The sequence below is a fragment of the Sturnus vulgaris genome, chromosome 3 (genome assembly GCF_052056855.1).
Source record: "Sturnus vulgaris isolate bStuVul1 chromosome 3, bStuVul1.hap1, whole genome shotgun sequence".
Classification (NCBI taxonomy): Eukaryota; Metazoa; Chordata; class Aves; order Passeriformes; family Sturnidae; genus Sturnus; species Sturnus vulgaris.
In genome coordinates, this window is record NC_142245.1 from 79251449 (window position 1) to 79262888 (window position 11440).

The following is an 11440-nucleotide window of genomic DNA, read 5'->3' on the forward strand; positions in this document are numbered from 1 at the left end:
GCAAGCAGATTATATATTTGTATTCTTGTTTTCCAGTCCTTCCAGAAAGGCCAGTTTTGTAAACAGAGAGAAAGCTGAGATTTTCTTTATCTTGTTAACTACTCCCATGACTGTAACACACTATGCAGAGTTCACAATTATCTCTCTGCTCAACATTATCGAAAATGCACTGCAACTTCTTTTGCAACATGTTATTTTAGTCAGATTATCTACACCTAAAAACACTCAGCCTATTGTTTCAACAGCATAGACCTGCGTGCAGAATTATAAAAATTGTCCAATATCATATTATCTTGGCTACAGATTTAATTTCACGGAATATGAAACTTCACTGAAAATCATTGTACAAGACAAGGAAACACATATTCATTTCTTTTTTGTCTTTTTTTTCCCTTTATATTAAGTGTGAGCCTACTACAACTCCCTCTGGGAGGATATTTTTCATACAAAGCCACATTCTTTGGGTCTTATTCACATAAACAGTCATTGAACTGAATCAGATCAGCCACAGAAGCAGGGAAATGAGGTTCTGATCCAGCATTATGGATACAAAATACGACATAAAATTCAATTTAAAAAAACCCCAGGATAATAAGCATCCATCGTTAAACTGTCTAATAATGCAAAAACTAGTAAAAAGTTTTGTTTTTCAGTTCTACCCTTCTGAGATTCAATACAGTAAACTAATTATAATTTTCCTACACACAATTTGTTTATAATTACCTCTCTGTGAGCCATACTGCTATTTGAGTATAAATCATGGGAATTTTTAAATAGTCATTATTTCAGTATCACTTTATTCTTGATCCTTAATTAAGCAAGGCCTGAAAATCCTACTTACAGAGTGTAAGAGAAGTGATTTTCAAATGGTACTTGGTAAAGTCTTTTGCATTACAGACACTTTTACCTGACTCTGTTTTCCCTGAAACACCATACATATTTTGAGCTAAGCTTAACATAAACAAACCATGAAAAACTTTTGTTAGCAGAAGAGTGGATACTTATACTCAAAATTTGAATCATGACAACTGATCAACTGAAGGTCAGTTTGCTTTTTACAAGTAAAAAGGACAAACATACAACAGATGCTTGCTGCTATATTAAAATTTACTATGTGAGTTTATTAATAACAATGAAACTAAGATATTGCCTGTATAGTAAATGATTTCTAAACTCTCAGTATTTTGGGGAAGATGACAAGTATACAGCTCCATAGAATGACAGAAAATTCCTTTATCTTAGTGTGAAACACTGTAGCACGTATTTACTAATGTGCTGAGAAATTCCATCATAGTGTTACTCTCCTCTGACAACCCTCCCTGGCTGAGCTTACTTGAAAAGCACATTTAGTGCTTTTTCCACTAAAGCAGAATATCCGTGTGTTCATGAGTTACACAGGACTGAAACACAGAGCAAGATCTCAGTTACACTGACACTCTTTATTCCATGTCTGGGAAAGACTGAGAATGGGTCCCAGACAAAACTAGCTTTACACCACAGCCTCCTGAGTAGCTCAGCACTAATTTCAGCCTAGTCAAGGAGAGAGTCTTAATTTCAAATCGTGAGAAGAACAAATAAACCTTTAAAATGTTGGTTTGCTTTTTTCTTTCAAGTGCTGTGCTCAGTTCTTCTGAATGCACCCTTACCTGTTTCCTTGGTGTGCCTGCTTCCCAAAATCAGCTCATCCCATGTAAGTATATTCAGACACTTGCTGCATGTACAAACCCACATATGACACGTAAACGAATTCATATTATTACAATTTAAAAAAAAAAAAATTCTTAAAAGCTGGAAATACATGTATCCAAGTTCTGTATGCTTGATTTTGAATAAAATATGTTTCTGTCTTCCATGCCAAGTATCCTACTTTCACAATTACAAACAAAAAGAAGAAAAACCTGGCACAGTTCTAGTAAATGAAGTAGCAACATCCTCCTCATTTGTATGTCTGCAGTTATAGACATGAAAGGCTAAATTCTCTAAAAGAATATGGAACCCAAAAGTATGCTTTTAAACTTCCCAACCATGTGTTGGTGGGCAGAAATAAGGGGAACAGAAAAGAGGCAGAAAAAAATTTGGGTTTGTTCTTTTTGACCTAAATCACTCTTGTATGGAGACTATGAATCTGGGAACAATTTCTTAAAATAGTATTTTTTTTTCAGTTAAGAGACTCTGCCAAGGACCAGAGCTTACACCTACAAATTCTGCTTTGATTTATTGATATGGCATGCTACTTAGTGCAAGTATTCATACCACTCTTAATTCTGCCATTCACTTTCCCATTGGGACCCATCTTGCTTCCAGGTAAACATTATTTATTGAGCAAGAATGAATAAGCAATGCAGAGCTAAATATAGAAACAGTCAACCTGTTCCAACAAGTAGGAAGAATGAGAAGCAGAAGTGAGTTACTGCAATACATGCAGGGCTCTCTTTGACCAAAACTAAATCCCAATTAGAATACTGAAACTTAAATTTTTATGAAGTAAGCTGGGATGTGATTGCAACGTAGATTAGATGGAGCTGAATATTGATTGTTTGGACACAAGACATGTTTAAATTAAGCTACTTCACATTTGTGGTGAGTGTACACGTAGTCTGTTACCATAGTTGCACCGATGTGAAGTTATTCTTCAATAACTCATGTCCAGTTCCCAAAGAGTCCCTTCAAAGGAAGGAATGCTACTTAAAAGAAAAAAAAAAAAAGCCAACTCACCAAAAAAAAAAAAAAAAAAAAAAAAGCAAAAAAAAATTCCCAGTATTTTATAGACTAGGCAGTCATGGGATAACAGGATAAGTCCTCATCTGTACAGAGAACCAGTTAGACAGGAAATAAATAGTACAAGGTCAGTCTTCCCAAGAGAAGGACACTAAGCCTGCAGCCCCATGGCCATCTGCATTAAGCATATATTGTGTTCATTATATCCACTAATGAATCACAAGGGGACAGGGAAAGATTACAACTGTTAAAATGGCTGGTAGATTTCAATACCATTTAAACACAGTATCTGGTATTTGTGGTGGGAAAAACCACCTCAACTTCATATGCATAATGATGGGCTTGGGATGGTTCAGGAATGAAATCCTGGATTGACAGTGGACTGTTCTTACAAAAGCATCAGCACAGTTAAAAAGCAGGAAGGGTGCTAAAAAATTATTACTGCAGAGAGTACAACCAAACCTACCTTTATTCAATCATCTAAGAAACTCAATTGCATCTTAGAAGTTGTAAGTCTGGCCTTCTCCTCTTTGAAAAGGTTTAGCAAAACTAGAAAAGTTTTAAGAAAGGAGCACATAAGACAACCAAAGGTAGGACATAACTAAGTAGAAGAAAATCAGATTGGAGAAATACTAGAAGACATCAGATTAAACCAGCATATTTCAAACTCAAAATAAGTGAGAAGAAATAGTTCTTCTTATTAAATAGCAACTTTCAAGCTGTGTTTGTCACAGCCTTTCTTCTCTGATTTTCTCAGGTTGTTTCTCGTTCACTCATGTTCTCTCCTTAGTTTGAGAGAGTCACTGATACAGATGCCCTACAAGAGTGAACAGCATTAAAGAAAATATATGTCATCTTTCCCAGCAAATGAAATGCAGCCAACTTAGAGTTGAGAACTGGCCAGTCTGACCATGAAAACCATTTACCCACAACTCCAAACCAGGCTCATCCTACCTGCAGCCATGGGATTTCCTCAGCTCCTGGCCACAGTGCAGGAAGAACTGAAAGAAATCTCCCCAAACAGACAGTCCTGTTCTAGTCAGTGAGAGATGCCCACCTCCCACTGCCTTCAACCAAAGTATAATTTGTAAAAACAGTCACACAGAGAAATTGCTGATGATAGGCACTCTGTTATTCCAACCATGTCAAAAGCATCTATGTCACTTGTTAAGTTTTTGAAAACTCTTTACATTATTAGAATTTAAATATATTAAATTTGATCTTGTTTATTTTGAGGCTAGCAGTAACTAAGACAGCTAACATCAACACCCTCTCTTGACTAAGCTGCCCTCATTCATCCCCAAATCCAGTTTGCTTTATCAGGCATGCTGGCAGTGCAGCTGCTCACGTGCAGGGGCACCTCCACTTGTCTGTCAAGACACCAGGCACTAAGTGAAATGGATGACAGCCTCACTCAGTGCATGCCAGGTCAGGATTTCTTAAACCCTGGCTTCTCCAAACTGATTAAATGTATTCTTGCAGGGAAAGAAGAGAATCCAACTTAGTAGCTGACTGTTCACTAACCCTATACTTTACTTCAAATTCATGTTTAAGCTTACTCCACACCCGAGTCTACCATTCCTAACAATACTTACACTGTAAGTTAAAAATAAACATTAAAAACTACCATAAGCTTAAAAATAAAAAAGAGCACATGGAAAGAGTACGGCCAGATTTTACACAGAAGCTGTGAGAAAAGAACAACACATACTTGCAAGAGTTCAGGAGCTGCTGCAAAATTAGGAAAAAACAAACTGATAACAAAGTGCTGCTGGATTCAAACCAGAACAACAACATCAATGAAAACTGTAGTTGTCAGGCAGATAATTCTGCAGCCAGAAGAAAGACACCTCCCTTCCCTCCACCCCATAATACTCTTGAAAGACTTCAGCCAGACACAGTCAAATCCCAAAAGCACTCAGACAGAAAATGAAAGAAAATTACTCATTTGTAAGCTTTACAAAATACCAAAAAACTGAGTTAATCAACAGGTTTGCCTGGCAGTTATTAGTGCAATTATTTGCAACAGCAGTAATACAGTGAGAAAAGATCACATCCTGCCCAAGACTCTGAACCAGCTGCAATTTCTGCATCTGTTGCACAGACAGACATCAAACTCTGAACAGAAGTAAAACATTATCTAAAATTATTCACTGTGACCACTATTAAAAAGTTACTCAAATATTAAGCTCATATATAATTACCATACATTCACAGTGCTTTCCCATTTTATAAGGCTGGCATTTTTCCTCAGTGACTGACCCAACCAAGACAGTTTAGGGCACTTTAACTCAGAAGTGTATTGGCACAATATAAATACACCTAGCAACAGTTCTTCCTAAGATATCACATTACAGATGCTGTTAAAACCAACAGAAAATATTCCTGACTGGCTTAAAGCAATTGGCATCTCAAACTGGAAAAGGAATTATCCCACTGCAATGCAGACACAATGAAGATGCACACCCTTAAGGAACTAATTTCCATCAATTCCAAATGCATTTTCCATAATGCAAATGAAAATGCTTTTGTCCAACAGCATGCCAAGACATGCACACAAAACCTGTATCTTCAGTGCCTCACTTCATAAAGGAGATGATGCTTAGGTGGGGAAGGCAGCAAATCATGAGAGAGTAAGGAACAGGCTATTAGAAGCTTGTTTAAACCCAGGATTTGAAGAAGTTATGATTTAATGGTTTGAAGAGTACTCCAAATACGCTTTTGATCATGACATAAGATTAAAAAGCCTAGGATTTTTTTGCATAGGAGTATATTAATCTTTCTTCAGATTAAAGCAATCCCACTATGCTCAGCACATCATACCCCAGCTACCCTGTAGCCAAGTATGCTCCATCTGGCTGGCATCCACACCAGATACTTCCATCCACCACTCGCCACAGATGTGCCCAAATCCCACCCCTAATCATAACCAGATTCCTCTCCATGGCTGTGGCTTGGCTGAGATGTACCTAGGGTTTGGAGGATCAGTAGTGAGTGTGGAGTGGGAATGAGAGAGCCACAGAGGAAAAGCAGGAAGACACGAGTGCTGGCTGGAAGAAAGAGTATTCCTGTTCATTCCAAGGACTGTTAATTTCACCTCACACATGGCATGATCACTGACAAAGGATCAAAAGTAAAACAGTGCAAGAGCAAGCCATCAATCTACAGTCCTGCATTGTATAATGAGCTACCTATGCATTCAATACTGCATCAGAAGTACATCACTGAAGCTACCAAGGCAACCTCTCCACAACTGGATAATGCAAGAATTCAAGCTGTGGTATCCATTAAGCCATCCAATGGGGATTGATTTATTGCAACAGGATACAAATAATTTTAATACAAAGCATCACTGTGTCAACCTGTCAAAGGAAGCAATACACAGAGAACATCCCAGTCACAAGGAGCATCCCAACACTCATGCATTTGAAAGCTATGCAACAACTAAGCAAGGACTCCACACATTTATTCTGATTCTTCCTAAATTTGGAGCACCTGCCTCCACAAATCCAACAGTCTTCTGAATGGCAGCATGAGAAAAACCAAATACAGACAAAAGGAGTGAAAAAAGCTTAGAAAGAGACCTGTACACATAATTCAGTGACAGGTTATAGCAAGAAATGGGGTATTTCAGGATTTCACTATTCTCACAAGTGCTGTCAATGAACTGTAACAAACTATTTATTAGTCAGCAGCACCTGCTAACAGGGAGTGGTGTAGTCAAGTGAGAAGTAACTAAGCTATTCCTAAAGGGTTAGGATAGTTAGCAGTGGTATGCAATAATATTTCTAGTATTGTACTTCAGAAACTATTCTGGAGATTTTTGGGATCAAAATAGCTGAATAGAATGCAGGGAAGAAAATTAGCCCCTTGCTGTTATGAATTAAGGTCTTTCTAAAGTGCAGCTCTACACCTATTTTTGGCTGGATCATTTTTGAGGAAGTCACATATATAATTCCTGAACAAACAAAAAGAACTAAAAATACCTATTTCAAACTTTTATTTGCCCAAAGCAATTACAATCAATTTATGTATTTTACAAATATCTACCTAGATCAATCTTGCCAATAAAATATGGCACTTCATTTGTGGTTTTAAATAAAATACTTCCACCAGGGACATGTTGTACTGATATATCTCTAAAAAAAAGATACAACTGTGAGTTCTCTGCAAGTTCATCCAAAGTCCTAACTGTTGAGGGAAAAAGAGGAATTGCACATCTGAAACTAATGAGAATAAATATAGTTGTCAGTATAATTAATTTAAGAACCTGAAAGTGCTTTACATACATTCACGGGTACACCACCTATTCAAACCAATAAGCATTGTTCATCGTGTTATATAGATTCAGTGAATAAGGGACAGTAAGGTCTTTTTCTTTTATATCACAAAATGACTCACTGGCAAAGTCAAACAGAGGTGAAGCTAAAGACATATGGAGAAATGCAGCTTGAGGCTCAATTGTTCATTGCCTCACCCTATAAGCACCTGATTTATTAAGGTATCATTCATCTCACCTAGTCCAAGAACATTATAAATTTGATAATCTGAACTCCAGAACGTGCCACCTGTGACAGGACAAGATGCTAAGACGGGTGCTGCAACTACATTACATCAGCCAACATGGGAGCCCCATTAGTGCGCACAACTTCTCACAATTTCTCTTCCCCCCCCGCCCCCCCCCAAAAAAAGACCTCTGTGAAAAAAACTTGAAGGAAAGTACCTCCCTGATCAGGAGGTTTTCCCTTCATTTTTACCAATCATTTACTGGCTATTTCATTTCTTGTGTTCAAAGTCAGTCTCCTACATGAGGTTGGTAGCACTTCTGGGTAAATATTAAGGAGCAACGGAAAGTGAAAACCTTCCAACTGAACACTACCACAAAACCCCTTTTTAATTTTATAGTTTCTTTTCACACAAAAAAAATCAAGGAGAAAAGTAGTGACATTACTGTTGCTGCTGCTGTACTATTCCTGTTTACCCTTGCAGACTAATAGGTCCTCACAGACAAAGAGGCATACCTCATCTACATACCAGGCATCTAAATACTTTATGTAGCCACCCAACTGTAGGTTTTGCTACATGCAGAGTATTTAACTATTTTTGAGTATTTTCTGCTCAGAAATTGTTATGAAGTTCTGGGGGAGAGTCATTACACCATGTCTTGTGGTCGGCAATGAAACTGCAGATCTTACATGTAATCACACATCTCCAGAAACACCTTGTTTTCCAACTATCTAGAGAATGAAGATTACACAATACTTGCAACCTGAGCCTGCCAAAATAAGTTGTTATAAAACTAGCTGCGCAGTCTGACACATCACCTTGAAAGAAAGTAAATAACATTCTCCCCAGAATAAACCATAGACTCAAAACAGTCCTACCAGAGGATCTGATCCACGCCTAATCAATGCTGCCTAAGAGTTAAGACATGGTTACATTTTTCTGTCTTTGAACAGAGACGGACTTACTGATCTTCCCAATTCCTCCTTTAACATTGGTAGGACATTCTAAGTTCACTTAAACAACACATGGGGCAAAGATTCACCGATCCACCTACCAGCAAGCTACTTTCTAACCCTCTCAATTTTTTTCCTGTGAACAAGAGATATTCAGTAGCAGACAACATGCCCTTTTGGTCATGTGCATTGCAGAAATACCAAGCAGAAACCCAAACAATCACTTCACATATAATTATAAAAATATTAAGATATTGGACATGCCTTTTGAAAAAAACAGAGCACTGTCTACAGCCTATGCTGTAATACACACAACACCCCAGGGCACGATAAGCTATTTATTAATGGTTGCAATAAAAAAAACACTGCAGAACAACTACATGCCGTAGCCATGGATTTCCACAATCAGAGCTCTACCAGCAGCCAGTGTGTACTCACAAGGTATTGAGACCTCAGGAGAGGGTGATGTTTGCAGCAAACTAGTGGAAATATTTCCAGTGGAGTTTTCAGGTGATGTCAACAACAGGAAAGATGACTTTGAGCCAGATTTCCATTTCTCATCAGACGCAGCCTTAAAAGTTGGAACAAGAGCGTTAAGACTCCTCGTTTTCACCCCAAAACCTGCATTTGAACCCCTACGTCGACACAGGCTCCGGTACCTACGCGGCATCCCGGAGAGTCCGTGTCTGCCGGACGCGGGGCGTGCCTCCCCGGGCTGGAATAAAGGAACACTTTCACTACTCCGGTCCGAGGCACTGGCTTCGCCGCGGTCGTCCCCAGCTGCAGCCCCACCGCAGCCCGGCCACCTCCGCCATCACCTGTGCGGCCCCGCCGGGAACGCCTCGCCCCGCCCGGCCCCCGCCCGACCTCCGCTCCACAGCAGCCACACGCACCCGCGGCGGGGGGGCCTCGCTCACCTGCACTGCCCCTCCAGCGGCGCCTCCGCCGGGCTGAGCTCGGCACTGCCCCTGCAGCGGCACCGCTCCCGCCGGGCCGGGCTGAGCTCGGCACTGCCCCTCCAGCGGCACCGCTCCCGCCGGGCCGGGCTGAGCTCGGCACTGCCCCTCCAGCGGCGCCTCCGCCGCCGGGCCGGGGCTGCCCCAGGGGAGGCGCCGCCGCCGCTGCCGTGCCCGCTGCGAGGGCGACACCGAGCGGCCGCGGCGGGCGGGCAGCGCCCACCGATCGGCCCGGGCCACCTCCCGCCCCGCCGGCCGCGGCCGAGCCAGGACGGACCCCTGGACCCCGGGGAACACAGGGCTCTGGCCGGAGCTGGGTTCCACACGGACTGGATGCTCTCCTGGACCGAAGCTCCTTTGCAGCTTAATTATGGAAGCTCATAATAATTTGCACGGGAGAAGAAGCGCTACAAAACCACAGAATCTGAGCGGGTCGGGTTGGGAGGGATCACAGTGGGTCACCTGGTCCAACCTCGCTGGTTAACCGGGCTCGTCCTAGGGCACGTGGAACAAGACTGCGTCCAGAGAGCTCTTGAATATCTCCAGTGAGGGGACTTCCACAATCTCTCTGGGAAATCTGTTCCAGTGCATGGTCATCCACACAGTAAATAAGTTATTCCCTATGTTCAGGTGGAACTTCCCATGCCTCAGTTTCTGCCTGTTGTCTCCTATCGAGTGGTTGAGACCACCGAGAAGAGCCTGGCTCCATCTTCTTGGTAGCCTCCCTTTAGATATTTATACACAGTAATGGGGTCTCCCCTCAGTCACATCTTCAGCAACCAGGCTCAGTTCCCTCAGCCTTTCTTCATAAGAAAGATGCTTCAGTCTCCCAATCACCCTCGTTGCCCTCCACTGGACCCACAGCAGCTACATGTCCCACTTGTACCGAGGAGCCCAGAATTGAACACAATAAAATTTCCCCAATTTCAGGGAGGCTGGATGCCCTTCCCTCCAGCAGGAAGCCAGGCAGCGGGCTTTGAAGTCTGCGCTGAAAGTCAGAGAGGGACGCCTTGAGACTTGACTGTCTCTGCTTAATGCCTCACCCACCCCTGCAGCTATCACAATATCACTGGGACCTTCTGCTCACCCGAGTCATGTGTTTGTGTGGGCAATTATGGGCGAATGTCAGTAATTCACAAACTGGTAGGGAGGCAGGTTGGACAGGACCATCTGTAGACACTGGGAGATGAGAAAGGAGTTTGTATGAGCAGGCTGAGTAAAATTATAAAAGTGGGATTGGGAGAAGGAGAAAATAGAAAACAAGGAGCTGTTCCCTATACAGTGCTTGATCTCACAGGCACATCATTTTCAAAGGCTGTTCCTCTGGCTTGAAGGCATTCTCAAAATGCCTTAAATGAAACTGATGCCCTAAACAAACTAAACATTGAAGTATCACAGACACTTCCTAGTTATGTCATGAATATATTCTTTTGAATGTGTTTTTCAGATTATTCTACTTACACCTTTTTCACTAAACAATTACTGTGGTAGTCATTGTTCTGTGGCAATATTCATACCAGAGGTTCATTTCAAAACCCTAGGTGCTTCCCAGGAAAGACTGACTGACTGGATTTATTGTTCTGATGCCTCCCTGATCTCAGCAAGGCTTTGTCAAAACTACAGCGTTAATCTGAAGTCTGGTGTCATTAAAGTGTAGTTAGGAATGTAGGAATAGAAGTATTTGTGTGAGTAACAGTTAATCTGTATGTTAAATAAGTTCCATATGTGTAAAAGTTTGCAGAACTATTCTGGTTATGTTTGATCATTACAACTGAGAAACAAGATGTTAGCACATTGCAGAAAAAAGCTTTCTTGGCACAAATCTGTCACCAATGTATTTCATGGAAATTTTCTCTCTTTAACAAAAACAAGATGAGACCTTATCGTGATCCTGCAAACCTAGGTGCAGATAGGTTCCTTGATTGGTGGATGTCAGTGGGACTGTGCTTAAGTAACATTAACCTTTTCTAATGCAGACAGTCGATTTTGTATTCTTCTGGATTTTTTTTCTAGTGGGGAGAGAAATTAATGACACGGAAAGAATATGAACTGCAGCTCGCCATGGACAAAATCCAGTCACATCTATTACTGTACATGTCATATATGGAAAGATTCAACCTCTTATTTACCTGCCCTTCCTACAAGTCCTGTGACTGAAGGCTGGGTGCAGTTTCATTATGTGCACCCAGCTTCAAAGTCAAATGACTTGACAAAAGGAAAAGAAGAAAAAGGCCTGATGCAGAGGGGACTGAAAACACCGTGGTGGCAAAGGGACAGAGGAGGAGTAAGTCCTGAGGCTTATGGGGA

General features: G+C 41.2%; 1 protein-coding gene across 7 annotated transcripts in view; it reads right to left on the bottom strand.

Annotated features, from left to right (window-relative positions):
- ANKRD6 (ankyrin repeat domain 6) overlaps positions 1–9192 on the bottom strand; it is an 88185-nt gene extending 78993 nt beyond the window's left edge. For all 7 annotated transcript variants that reach the window (XM_088162057.1, XM_088162056.1, XM_088162047.1 and 4 more), the window contains exons 1-2: positions 9095–9192; positions 8616–8748 (exon numbers count right to left, since the gene is read on the bottom strand). The gene's annotated coding sequence lies outside the window, so the exon portion shown is untranslated. The remainder of the gene's footprint in view (positions 1–8615; positions 8749–9094) is intronic.
- Positions 9193–11440: the final 2248 nt, after the last annotated feature.